Genomic DNA, 13,708 nt, shown 5'->3' with positions numbered 1-13,708 from the left:
ACCATTATTCTAATCATTAAATCCAATTTGACACGTAATAAGTGCAACAGTCCAACTGGTGGAATATGGTTTCTATAACTGCATTTGAAACGTCTACAACTCAACAAATAATCTACACATCCTGAAATGTCACCATGACAATCTGCTGTCTGCTTTCATAACACTTATAAGGCTGGTCCCCAGAACATATGTACAATTGGCCCCTACAGTTTGCACTCTCTGGGTTGTTTCAAGCATTCGTTTCTGTTTGCCTCGAACCGCCATCCATCTCCAGGAGAACGTGACTCCTGTCTCTAAAACCATGGTGAGGAAAACACAAACACCTCCAGCAGTGAGAGCGATAGGAGGGAGAGCTCTGGGAAGCAGGGAGCCTGAACTGTGGATGTCCTCACTTTAAACCAGATGTGCAGACAAATCAGCCAGCTGCTGTTTTTAACAACCCTTAAAATAGACAAAGGTGCACTTCAGTTCAGGGCTTCTTTGAGCTGTTGTAGGGTTGTAAAGTATTCCCTTTGTTTAAAGAATCGGACTCTCTGCAGCCATAATAAGATGTAAATGATCATTACAGATGCTGGCAGTTCTGCTTTCCAGCCATGGGGTCTGTTCATATATGGTAATACAATGATTTGATCAGTTATGGTTTGCAACTGTGTTGAAAAAAATACAAATATATTCACTTTTTAATCAATTAGGCATGTGTTTATGTAACTGTATGCCTCCTGCTCATTGAACTCTAATTTAAATGCTATTTCTTTTAAATCTAGATTAAATTTTTAAAATTAATCCAAATAATTAAAGAAAAACAAACTGGCATGTCTTAACACTTACGGTACAAGAATCTTTGTCCACTTTGGCTCGCATTCAACAAAGTCCTGGAGAAGAATCTAACCGCAGTGAGCCAAAAACATATGCAGAGCTACTTCCAAGGCGGTCATATGTGATCCAGCACCAAAACAGGGGACATGACATCCTGAGAAAGAGTAAAAAACCTACTTCTATAGAATTATCCTGAGCAGAACAGATCTGTAACGTTTGTTGGTGTTGACAGCAGCCAACAGCAGCTGATATGTGCATGGGTCATCTGCCGCCCTGCAGGAAGTCCGTGAAAATAAAGGAGCCAAAATCAATACCGGTAATAAGCCATCAAGTGAACAAAAGAGGTCAGTGCTTCCAGACAGAGAGAGATTAGAGCTGGCACGCTTGTCTGGGAACAACGCTGCCAACACGGCTGGACACTCCCGACACGGGCGTGGAGGTTTAACCAACATAAATATTTACTACGCATTTATGTGCAGATTTAAGCAGGGTTTGTTTTGTTTGTTCTGACTTTTAACGATATCTGATTCCCTTCACAGGATAACTCACAGTTGGAATTAAATATTCCCTTAAAACTTCAAATGCTTCACATAAAAATGCACAAGCCATGTTCCTTTTTAAAAATGGCATGTACTATTCTAACACACCACATGTCTAAAGCAACACCCTTATGTTAGCTGCAGGCAAAAAAGCCTTGCAAGCACAACCCACATATCTTTAAGAACAGATGGAAGTTTTTAATCAGGGTTGCACAATTGTAAGACTCTCGTTTTGTCGATATAAGTCAGTGTGGTTTTCGAACATGTTGAGACTTTTTAAGACAAAAATCTGTTCATTTTAGGGATGTAAATTCTATTCCATGATCGATTTTTGAAAATGTTAACGATCAATTATCGAATAATCAATATTATGTTTTCCACAGCAACAAAATGCATAGAACTGACGGTATTGAATACGGGTACATGTTTAACACGCTGAATATCAACGATCAGGCTCATAAAAATATTCTCCCCGGACATAGTCTAATAAAGTGAAGGCTCATAATACTAATAGAAAAGTATTTCAGACTCACAGTGTCCAGTTTTCTCTTTACTCGTTCTTATGGAGAGAAATAATCAATCAATCAATCAATCAATCTTAATTTGTATAGCGCCAAATCACAACAAACGTTATCTCAAGATGCTTTAACAAACATAGGAGGTCTAGACCACTCTATGTCAATATGTATCTAATCTATCAGAATATATAATAAGCCATAATTCTCCTGTCAGCCACCACCTCCACAGGGTCCAGGACTGAGCTGGCCTTCTTCCCCAGTTAGTTCAGTCTTGCTCTCCTGTATCCTGTCCGCCCATATAAGCCTGCGTACAAAGTCAGGTGTCGGCCAGGAGCGCAACCGGGTCATAGTCAGCAGCGACAGAAAATCCCAGACGGCTCTGATGTTGCTGGTCTGCAAACATAGTGCACTAGCAATTCACACCAGTCTGTTGGATTCGTATCCAAAGGTGGGGAAATGTCCAGTTTAAAGTTGTCAAGTGATCCTCTTTAAAAAGCGCTCGTGGGGACCTGTCACTCAGCCGCAGCCGCCAGCTGAGCGTCTCTGCTGTGCGCAACACCTTTAGTCAGCTGGTTCACATCGAAACATGCTTTAAACTTAAAACACCTCCCTGATAGCTGAACCAAATATGAGACCACATGTTTGTTCCATGTGATTAAAAATTGAAAACAAAAACGCTTATTTAGAGTAATTTCTTAATCAATTAATTGTTTACATCCTTAGTTCATTTAAAAAGAAACTGAATCCTTGAGAGCTGCAATACGCCATCATGAAAGGTAGAAATATGCATCAGCATCATGACTTTTGGTTAAACGTGTCAGCCAATAAGAAGGCTTTAAAAATAGTAGAAGAGTTTCATGCTAAAAAGAAAAAGCTGGCAAAAGAAAAATGTTGCAACACCAGCTGACCTGTAGGTCGATGCACGACCTGCAAAACATTAAAGAGCATAACTCTTCTGCTGCTGAGGATATTGGTGCATGAGCTCCTGTGTTACATGTTCCATAAATAACCTGTGTTGGAGTTGTTAGCAGGTCAGAGGTGAAGGTGAGATAGATGCTATCTTGGTGTCTTTGATCTGTTTCTTTAGCGAGCTGTCAAGAAGGAATCCTGGAGAAAGCAAACAGCCGGCCCTGCTGATTTATGGTGCTCCTGACAAACAGAAGGCTTTGAGGAATACTCTGTGGTTATGCAATTTCCAGGATAAAAATAAAAATTTCCCTCTTTCTCTGCAAATTCTGGATTTTTGTTCCACTTCAAGTGTTACCTAGAGAGAGGGAGGTGGTGAGTAAATCAAATTTCTCCCAAGTTTCCCTCTCTCTACTGCCATCAGAGGACTTTAAATGTTACCTCTGAGTGTCGTCAGATGACTTCATGTTCCTAAAAGAAACACCTGGCCGGTTGTCAACCTTCATTGCCGTGCATCAGTCACGAGACTTATGTGTCAACAGTTATAGGACGACCGCATTTTCCAAAGATTCCTCTGTCATGCAGCTAGTGAGGCCTGTGACGATCCAAAGGCACAGTCAGCGGAAAGTATGAAGTAAGACGAGGGTTTGTTCATGCTGGGAGAGGAAATTCTTCTGTTTTGGATTGAATTGTTGAATTTATTTTCTCTGTTGCGTTACATAACCATCGTAAGGGATGTTATTTAATGACTGCAAGTTAGCCATTGCACACTCAAAAAAAGCAACATGGATGTCTGTTTTATCAACACAAGTATAACAGTAGCTTCTATTATATTCATTCATGTTGAAGTGGTTAAACATTTTTAAATCATTAAGTTTTAACATGACATGCAAAATCCTTAAACCTACAAGATTGCTTTATGTCAACACAACCTAAAGGGTTTAGGTAGGAATCCCACCTGCAATACCTCTCAGCAGAAGGTGGCAATAACGTGTGACAGGCCCTATTCATCAGTCAAGGTAGCATGCTTCTGGCAAAGAGTAGCCATTACGGGGAGTTGGGAGAGATCACCTGTGACTGATTGCAATGGGGCGCTGGTGGCCTAGTGGTCAAACGCCCCACGTATCATGGCTATATCATAGACTGTATAAATAATGGACGTAGTATCCGTGACATCACCCATCTGTTTCTGAAGCGCTGTTTTGAGGCCAATCGTCGGTGGGAGCCATATTGCTGCTGTCGAGTGATTGTGACGTAAAGAGGCGGGCTTTGAGCCTCCTAGCCAACAGCTACAGTGTTCCCACCTGTCAATCAAGTCAGCTGTGCCTCTCATTGGAAGACTTGTAATCTCAATATCTTCGAAAGATCCTGGAAATCTTCACCCCCCCGTACAGTGTGAGCCGACTGAGAAATGAGCGATCTAGACTACACTCGTTTTTTTGTACTAGGCTGTAAACATGTTTATTTCTGCTGTAAAGATCGGCTTTTTTGAATTGGTGTGTATGTGGTGTCCGGTACTTCAGGAGCCAGCCTCAAGCCGATCCTCAATGAACTGCAGTTTTTAGCACTTTCGCATTGGACTCATATGTTTATTTATTTATTTATTTTTCTTTCCTTTTTTCTTTTTCTCTTGTCTGCATATATATTTCTGGTTTGTGTCATGTTTGTCACAAACTGTCAAATATTAATGCAATTTATTCTTGCAGCAAAAGAAAAGAAAGAAAACCTTTTTCTTCTGTGCTTGTGACTGTGTCCATGCAACCATCACCATCCATGGACTCATATCTTTAGACCGGAGGTTGCCGCTTGGGCTATAGTCCTCGTCGCAGAGGTCGCCGGTTCGACTCCCGGCTGGTTGACCATTTGCTGCATGTCTTCCCCCACTCTCTACTCCCCACGTTTCCTGTCTCTCTCCAGCTGTCTTGTCAATAAAGGCAAAAAAGCCCAAAAATATAACTTACAAAAAAAATAATAATCTATCCATAATCATATTATATGAGTTAGACCCAAGACAATGAAGTCAGATCCTGCCTTAGTAAATATGTAAATATAACAACCTTTACAATTGAAGTTGGACCCAAACATTGCAAATTAGTAATGGTAACGTCAATACTTTCTGTTCACTCAACATATTTACAATTAGTTGGTTCAACAAAGTTGTGTCTCGCTAAATGAAAGCATTTTAATTCAGTGGAAATTCTTTCCATCATTTTATTACGTACACCAAACAAATGATTTCTTTGAGTGCAATAAAGGTGAGCTTAGACCAAATGAGACTCTTAGTTCTTCGTGCAACAACATTAACATAAAGTAAAGATGCAATTCAACACTTTTGAGTGACAGATTTCAACTCCTGGGAAAAAAAACAACTGTGTTTGTCTTCTCAGTGATTTTGTGTTGTGAGGTAATGAGAAGAGGAGTGCCCTCAGTAAACAATTCACCCCTAAGTATCTCTTTAACAGTCTTGGCAGGCTAACATTAACTTGTCTTGAGGTCATCCAGACAGTTGTCTCTAGTAACACCTGGAGGCTGACGCTCCTACTTTGTTTAAATATTTAGTCTCCAAGGTCACCTCTAACTGAGCATCTGTACTAATATTTTTAAAACTAGCAGACATGAGTCCTTCCACTTTGCATCTTTGGCTAATCAGACATCAATGTTAGCAATAACAGCTCTGACAGTTTTGGTGAGATTTACGGTTTTGCACCAGACGATGCCGAGCCTCCCGGCTGGATGACATCAGTAGCAGAGTTTGTCTCTCTCATTTTCCCATGTGCACATTTCATTGGTATTGTGTTACAGATGTGTATTCTGGCGCAGACATCAACAAGTGATTTTGTTACCATAGATTGAACAGCAGACTTTTAGTTTATGAAGTAATAAATGAGTGCAGACAAAGCCGAAGGATGAGATTTTAACATTGAAATGAAGTCCAGAAACCAACCTCATGATGAAGAACAAGTAGCTGAGAAAACAGTTTATCATGTGTAACTCAAGTCTGATGGATGGCTGAGAAGCAATCGAACTGGATTTTGTTTTAAAAGGAAAAGAAAGTGAGCGGTCCGGGGTCACTTGTACAACCGTCCTGGTGGATTAAAAGTGAAGTATTAATGCAGGAGAAGAAGAAAAGCCAAGGGTATTCTTTTCAGCCTGGAGGCCAGAGTAGTTCTCATATACGGTGATTTATCACAGTTATTAAATCTACATTAAAATACAAAGAAAGCTACAAGCAGTCTGTTGCAACACAGCCTAAATAACTCCAGTCTGATTTTTGAGTGGCAGCTGGGGCAGCCAATCAGATTCCAAGTGAGGCCAAATCCACCCCATGGATCTGCCCCTGCCACCCAGCCAGAATTACCTACATCAATCCAGCTTATTGAACACACCACTGTTACACAACATTATGTGGCCAACACAGGACTACTAAGCCAACTTTGTCTGCACTTTGAACTTTAAGCTACCACTCCTGCCACTAGCAGTACGTACTGATTTTGCCAAAATTCAGTATGTAGTATGTAGTAAGTGAAAAAGAGAAAAATCTACAGTATGCCAAAACTACCCAGATGTCTTACTGATTCAAGAAAATGTCTGAGTCTGCATCGGACCAGTCTCCCTCGTGTGCTGTTTCCCACAATGCACAGCGCTCGTTCCGCTTTTTCTTCTTTTTTGACAGGGGGAACTCTGTTTTTAGGTGCTGTGAAAATTATTAAATTCCATATAAACCACTTCTTAACTTTTTAAATCACAAGTGATGCTAAAGAAGCAGTTTATCTAACAGTTTGGCTGTTGTTTTTTCCGGAAACTGGAAATCCAGTGACGTCTGGCATAACAGATCGAACAGAACAGTCATACTACATACTAAATTCGTAGGTAGTATGTAGCAGGCCGTTTCAAAACAGCCATAGACTTTGTAAATAATGGACGTAGTATCCTTGATGTCACACATCTGTTCTTGAAGCGCTGTTTTGAAGCCAATCGTCAGCAGGTGCCATATTGGTAATGCTGAACTCAACCAAACTTCATCCGAGTTATTGTGAGGTAAAGAGGCGGGCCTTTAGCCTTTTTGCAACAGCTACGGGGTGCCCACCTGTTAATTGAGCAAGCCATGGCCTTATTTGGCAAAACTTGTAAGGTCAATATCTTCTAAAATACCGAGTTATAAAAAAAGTTCACCCCAAAGAGAGAAATGAGCAATCCAGACTTAAACTGTATTTTGAACCAGGCTGTAAACATGTGTATTTCTGCTGTAAAGATAGTCTTCTTTGAATTGGTGTGTATGTGGTTTCCTGTGTTTCTGCAGTCAGCCTCTAGTGGATGCTCGATGAACTGCAGTTTATAGCACTTCCACATGGGCTTCATATTTTAAGACCGGAGGTTGCGGCTTGGTCTCAACATGCTGTAAATGACTGAATCAGAAGTTGTGGTCAGAATGTTTATGATGATGCATCGTGGGAAGGAGACAGATGTTTCATAACGTGACTGCTTCTCATGGTAAAAAGAAACTTCGGTCTGCAGCAGAGTTCTTATATTTCCCGATAATCCACAGAAGTGTTGAGGAATATCAAACTTCATGATCAAAGTATTACATCACATCATCACAGTGCTCCTAAATGACCCACTGCTCTTCCGCTTGGCAATGATCTCACTCTCACACTCTCTGCTGCGTCTGCATCTCGCTTTATCGTCATCATTTCATCTTTTATAAAGGGTAAATTCACACAGTATGGAGGTTATTGGTACATGCTTAAATGAACAGTAAATGTCTGGTTATAGCTCATGCTCAGCAGCTGTTTTGTACAAGGTTTGTGTAAAATATTTAAACTCACTGCCAGACACTTTAATGGGGGAAATAAAAATGTTTATGTGTTCTACAGTTTACTGTTTTTTCCTCTTAAACACCTGCACGGAAGGTTTTTCAGCCCACCGGGGACATTTATCAGCATGCCGATATTTCTCTCTGATTGTCTGGATGTCCTGTAGAAACCTCCCTACTGTTATGCATGTCAAAGCTACAACTTCAAACAACCTCCTCTTTTTCTCTCTCCAGGAGTCTTTCCAAAAAAAGAGGAGAAATAGGCCCGTGTGACTTTGGAAGATTTCTGATATCTCTAAGGAAGTTGCTGAAACACGGCTGCTGGAGCCAGGAATACAAATAAAACACACTCGGCTCCCAGGAGCTGATTTATCGGAGTTCACAAATGCTGTTTTGGAGATTAAGAAAGAAGTAACTTACTGTTTTGACCAAAAAAAATACACAACTTGGGTTTCCAGTGCTCACATCTCTTAAACTGTGTATTATCTAAAAGGCAAACTCTGCCTCAGACCTTAAATATACAAAACAAACCTAAAAAATATGATCTTATATCTTTGTTTGTTTTATAAATGTGTTAAATGGACTGTTCGCATCATATCTGGGGACATATCTATTCCAAAAAGTAAGAATTACCTGTAAAAGAGCACAAAAGATGCTCACAAACATCTGAGCTTTGGACACCCACTGTGCGTTCCCTGATAAAACAACTTCATGTGTGATATTGAATATCCAAAAACAACTTCAACAAGCAAATCTTACATATATTTTACTGCTCGAGACAATGAGTCAAAGACAAAAAGAAAGAGTATTTAGACACTGAGCTCACCGCCGTCCAGAGGATGAATTGTCTGCAGATGTTACCCGCAGGTCACACAAACGTCACACTGTCCACGCTGGAGCCACTGACGTCCCACTGTCTGTGAAACACAAGCAGCCCTGTCATTATTAAGCCTTTATACTTCAAGTTTTTATGACTGAAGTGTGTATGATTCACCGTATGTGCTGGACATTACTGAAATAAAGGTAACCAGATATACATCTTCCCAAGGTTTAAGGTTACGCCTCAAAGATGGATTTCATGTTTTAAACATTATTACCGTAATATGTAGTGCAGCCCTCTGACACAGAAGAGGTTGATTCTTTTCACAGAGTAAGAGGAGAGTATCCTGTGGTTTTAATTATGTATTGACAAGACCCCGGGGAGTGACCTTATTTTACTGCTAACCAGCATTTAGCCGATGTAGGACGCGGTAATTAAATCAGAGCATGAGACGATGCTGCGTAAAGGTTACATAAACCGACTCACAAGAGAAGACATCTTCTTTGGTGGTGAAGAAAAGTTGTAGCTTTTCATTGAGAAAAAGTAAAAATACCACAGAGCAGAATCTTTTACAAGGTAAAGCTTTGCATTAAAATTCTGAGTTAAAAAATAATATGAAAGCAATTTAAGCACTCACATATTGCAGAGTTTTATATCTTAAGATTTAAAGCTTTTGGATGAGTTAACAATAGGCCTGTCAACCACAACTGTTATAATTATTATTATTCCTTGTAATGTATTACTCTATTATCCTTGCTAATATGACATATGTTTAAGGCATTGTAGCCCTTAGTCTGTTATATCTATTCCTATAGCTCCTGTGTTTTTTCTCTTTCTGTCTCTCCTTCTATCCCACGTTCTAGGCCCATCCAGTTGCAGCAAATGGCTGTTCACTATATATATGGATCTGTTTGAGGTTTCTGCCTGTTAACAGAACCAACACCATTGTTATGTCTCTTTAAATAATGCACCACAGATGGAGACAAACTGTTTTGTAAAGTGTCTTGGGATAACATTTTGTATGTTTTGAAACACATCATTGTTGTTGCTGGCAAATATGGGGCTGATTTCTACTAGTTCACATACTGCTGTGTAACTAACAGTATTGTTTATGATTCCTTTGTTTCATTTGATTCAACCTTTATTTAAACAGACAGTGTAAGAGCCAGATTCATGTTTTGGGTCAAGCTGTGAAACACATTGTTTATTGTGCCACAAGGTGTCATCGTTTTGCTCATTAAGGGCACAGGTATAAAAGTACGTCACCGCCTGGGTATCAGATGTGTGTCTTGACCCGGAAGGGCAGTTGGTTTTTGACCGTTGTTACGTTGTTGCCTCGTCACGTCGTTACGTTGGATGCTGTGACGCTGCGTCGGCAGGCGGCATGGAGAACCGCGTCTCAAATGTTTGTACGTGCAATGAATGAGAAACTTGTGGACGCTGTCTAACTGTTCGTACGGTGATGAAATAAATGGATTGTATTGTGCTGCAAACCAAAGTTACGCCTCAGACCAGTTATTTCAACAACTACAGTGAATGGTATGGTATGGACAAACATATAACAGTACAACGCGTCAGCCAAGTCATTCCCGGGAGAAATCAAAACACACCGGCAGCTTTAGTGCGAGACTAAGCTTCTATAGACAGTCTTTGAGATTAAAACGTCTTTAGAGGAAGAGCTGAAAGAGAAAACACAGGATTAAAAACCTATATATACAAAGTCTATTGTTTCTTGATTTTATACAGTAAAATAAAGTTAATTTAAGTAAAATGTATACACCTTTTAACTGTTTTTTTAATATATTTTTGGTAGTTTACTATTTTTTATTTTATTTTCACTGTATTCTACACGACTGTTTAATAGCTGTTATCTTTTTTAGCACCACAACACAAACACAAATTCCCTGTAAGTGTAAAATTACTTAAAAATAAACCCACTTCAAAGCTAAACAAAATCACAGTCCAAAAGAACAAATAAAGCATGTAAGTAATTGACATTGACACAATTAAACATTTTGAAAACTTCATTTTTCATTAAGGTAACTAACCTTTAAAACAATCAACCAACTCCTGATGGCTGAGGGGACGAGATTCCTCTCTTCATCTTTGCCTGAAAACAAATAAAACAAAATAATAAGTCATAAAAAACATTATCAGTCTTTTGAGTCTGACATGTAATGTTGTTGGTAAACTATCAGCTCACCTTCTGCCATCCAGAAAGCTCTCTGCTCCTCTTCTTTACAACAGGAGCAGGAATGCTAAGCTAGCGAGCAACAACAGCCGTTAGCTCATGAGCCAGAGGGCTACACAGGCTAAATGAAAGTTAGCTAACTAAAACAATTAAAAGTTTTATTTTTAGATGTTGAAACGAGAGTTGGTGGTTAACTAAACACTTCAGGAACATTTTCAAGCTAACTCTGGCGACACCGTGTGCCCATCCAGCAGGCTGTGCGATCCTGTGGCGAAGTTATCCCGCTGTAGTTGTACCGCGCATGCGTGAACTGTCAACGTAGTCTACGTTTTTTATCGTAACTTTATTTATAACACGACATTAGACAAATACAAAACAATAGAATAAAAAATAATACAAATGTTTTAAAGAAACAATCAATTCCAAAGCACAAGCAGTTCTGAAATTGTGCAATGTGAAATATTACAAAAAAATGAATACAACTGTTGAGAAAATTATACACATAAAATGATTGAAGCTTAGCTATTCCACATGAGCTACTCAACTAGATATTCACAGTTAAGATTGTGTCTTAAAAATGTTATAATAAGTTTGAATTACTATATGTATGACTCTTATTATGGTAACCTCCTGATACTCACCTGTCTGACATATAATTCCATCTAAAACATTGACTGTATCAAAGATGATGATGAAGATTTCTCCTTGTGAAAATTAAAACATATCCAGAAGATTTTTAATTGAAGGCAGCTGCACAGAGAATAATTTTGCATTTTCAACCAGGTACAAGTAATCACGAATCCAGTAAAGTACATTTTAACCTTCGACAACCTCAATAAAACAGCTTACATTTGAGAGAGGCACCCTACTGCAGGCAAGATGGCGCCGCCACAACATCCACACCGGAAGTCCATACCGGAAGTCCATACCGGAAGTGATTCTTTAACCCCCTCTCTACCCAATGCCGGATGCTTCGAACTGGAAGTTTCTTCTTCGTGTAGCGTATTGATTGCATTAGTCTGTCGCTGCTAAATCAATTAGCAGAAAGCTAATTGTGATAGAGAGAGTGAGTGAGAGAGATCCCGCTGTGTATGAAGAACAGAATAATGTAGAGTGTTAGTGTGTGTGGGGGGAGGGGATGAGAAGGAAAAGACTGTAAGTAAGAGGGAAAATACACTCAAGCTGTACACAGAGATCTATATTCACCACAAAAACAACAGAGGCTCCCCAGAAATGTGTACTGTACATCTATCATCAGTGGCTGACAGTGGTGCCTCAAGTTGAAATATTTTAGTCCTAATATTCTATGTTGATTTGGAGTTTGTAATAGTAAAAGTGCATTGTTCTTTTTCAAGTACAACATTATCAATACAAAAGGGTTAAGACATCATACATATAACATTAAAAGAACATAAAATAAAGTATAATTCTACATTTCAAGTAGGGGTTGGATGGAAAGAAACAGTAGCTATGTATACATTTGCAGTTTTTCTAGTCATTCTAATTGAAGGTTCCAACTTCAATGTTTTCATGGACGCCAAATAAAGTGATCTTGTTAAGACATTGGTGTACATGCATCAAGCATTCAATCTGAATAAAACTGTTTGACAAGCTCAGAGTGTTTACGCCCATCTAATGTCTCAAAATAGAAGGAGAAACCATTCCCTCCGTTTGTTCTTGTGGTTAATGAACACCCCTGTCACTGTGTCATTGTAACGTGTTACAAATTATGTTAAAAAAGAAACAGTCACCACACACCTCTACATTTTCCTCCTCCACTCGCCCCTGCACCATAGATAACATTCTGCTCTTCTCTCGTGACTGTGGATCTACTCTGGATCTGTATTTCATTCATTCATTAATCTATACATGTGATCACATAGGCAGACAGCATGCAAGGTAATTTGGAACAAACACTACAGCAAACTTAGATAATGTGACAAGTCCCCATGGAAAGAGACTCCTGCACGCTGCACAGTTATCATATTGAACCTGTGGGGAACAGCTGTGCAGGAAGGAAGAGGGGTCACTGGGGGAATCAGTCAAAGGCAAGCAGGTGTGCAGGGGCAGGACACACACCACAGGTGAGGTACAGTCAGGCTAACACAACATAAAATAACATATGACCCAGACAAAACAAGAGAGGCATATGCAGATGTCATCATGGCAGCATCATAATCAGCTTTAAGTATTTCAACACACACTCGGAACAAAAGGCTGTGCATGGCTGAGACGTTAACACTATAACTTAGTGATTCGTGCAGGCTTCTAAGTAACTTGAATTCTCAACAGCCTATACACTTTTGGAGTCAATCAACTAGTCAATAATACTGATACGATTAAAATGTAAGTGCAAAAAAGTTCATAGAATTACGCGTAAACCTACGTGTTTTTGAAGGCTTTTATTTTGCGTTCACGTTCCTGTTTTTTTGAAGGCTTTTATTTTTGTAACTTCTGGTATGGACTTCCGGTGTGGGTGTTATTGCAACGTTTTTAGCTTTGTAACTTCCGGTATGGACTTCCGGTATGGACTTCCGGTGTGGATGTTGTGGCGGCGCCATCTTGCCTGCAGTAGGGTACCCTTGACATTTGAAGCAAGAAAGACAAAGACTGCAAATCTGGAGAAAAAGAAGACGTCTCTGAATCATGCAGTAATGTCTCCAACACTGCATGGGGTCAGAGCTGAAGCTCCTTGAAACCAAACAACACATCCATTTCTCAGGTTTGTTTAGTCTGAGGAGAAGCATCAGTGCTTCATGGCTGACATCAAGAGAGCAATCCAAAAGCAGTGAGGTGTTTGAGCTATTTTGAATACGTCGTCACCGCTCTTAAGTACTGTCACTATGTTGGTTTCCAGCAAGCAAAGTTTAAAGCACAACTTTAACAAAATATTGTAAATTAGGACCAAGGTTTGTGGATGTTGGCAAATTAGTGCCACCTGTTGATTGCTGGAAAGTATGGTGGAAAAGACAAACACATAGGTGACATTACAACTTTAAATTATTAGATAACAGTGACAAAGAAGGCAAGTAAGGTCAGAAAGACGACCACCGAGCCAATAACAATGGATGTAATCCATGCCAAATTAAAACACGTTGTCCTTAA

At 39.6% G+C, this 13,708-nt stretch overlaps 1 protein-coding gene across 7 annotated transcripts in view; it reads right to left on the bottom strand.

Annotated features, from left to right (window-relative positions):
• Nucleotides 1–10,910, bottom strand: part of zmp:0000000846 (tenascin) — an 89,787-nt gene extending 78,877 nt beyond the window's left edge. For 5 of the 7 annotated variants that reach the window (XM_034709293.1, XM_034709295.1, XM_034709296.1 and 2 more), the window contains exons 1-3: nt 10,616–10,879; nt 10,461–10,522; nt 8,419–8,509 (exon numbers count right to left, since the gene is read on the bottom strand). The gene's annotated coding sequence lies outside the window, so the exon portion shown is untranslated. Of the gene's footprint in view, nt 1–8,418; nt 8,510–10,460; nt 10,523–10,615 lie in introns of all 7 variants that reach the window. The other 2 variants (XM_034709298.1, XM_034709294.1) reach the window with 2 other exon arrangements.
• Nucleotides 10,911–13,708: the final 2,798 nt, after the last annotated feature.

Source organism: Notolabrus celidotus, chromosome 19, assembly GCF_009762535.1.
Source record: "Notolabrus celidotus isolate fNotCel1 chromosome 19, fNotCel1.pri, whole genome shotgun sequence".
Lineage (NCBI taxonomy): Eukaryota > Metazoa > Chordata > Actinopteri > Labriformes > Labridae > Notolabrus > Notolabrus celidotus.
Note: the sequence above shows the minus strand (reverse complement) of the source record. Positions and strands in the feature narration are given on the sequence as shown.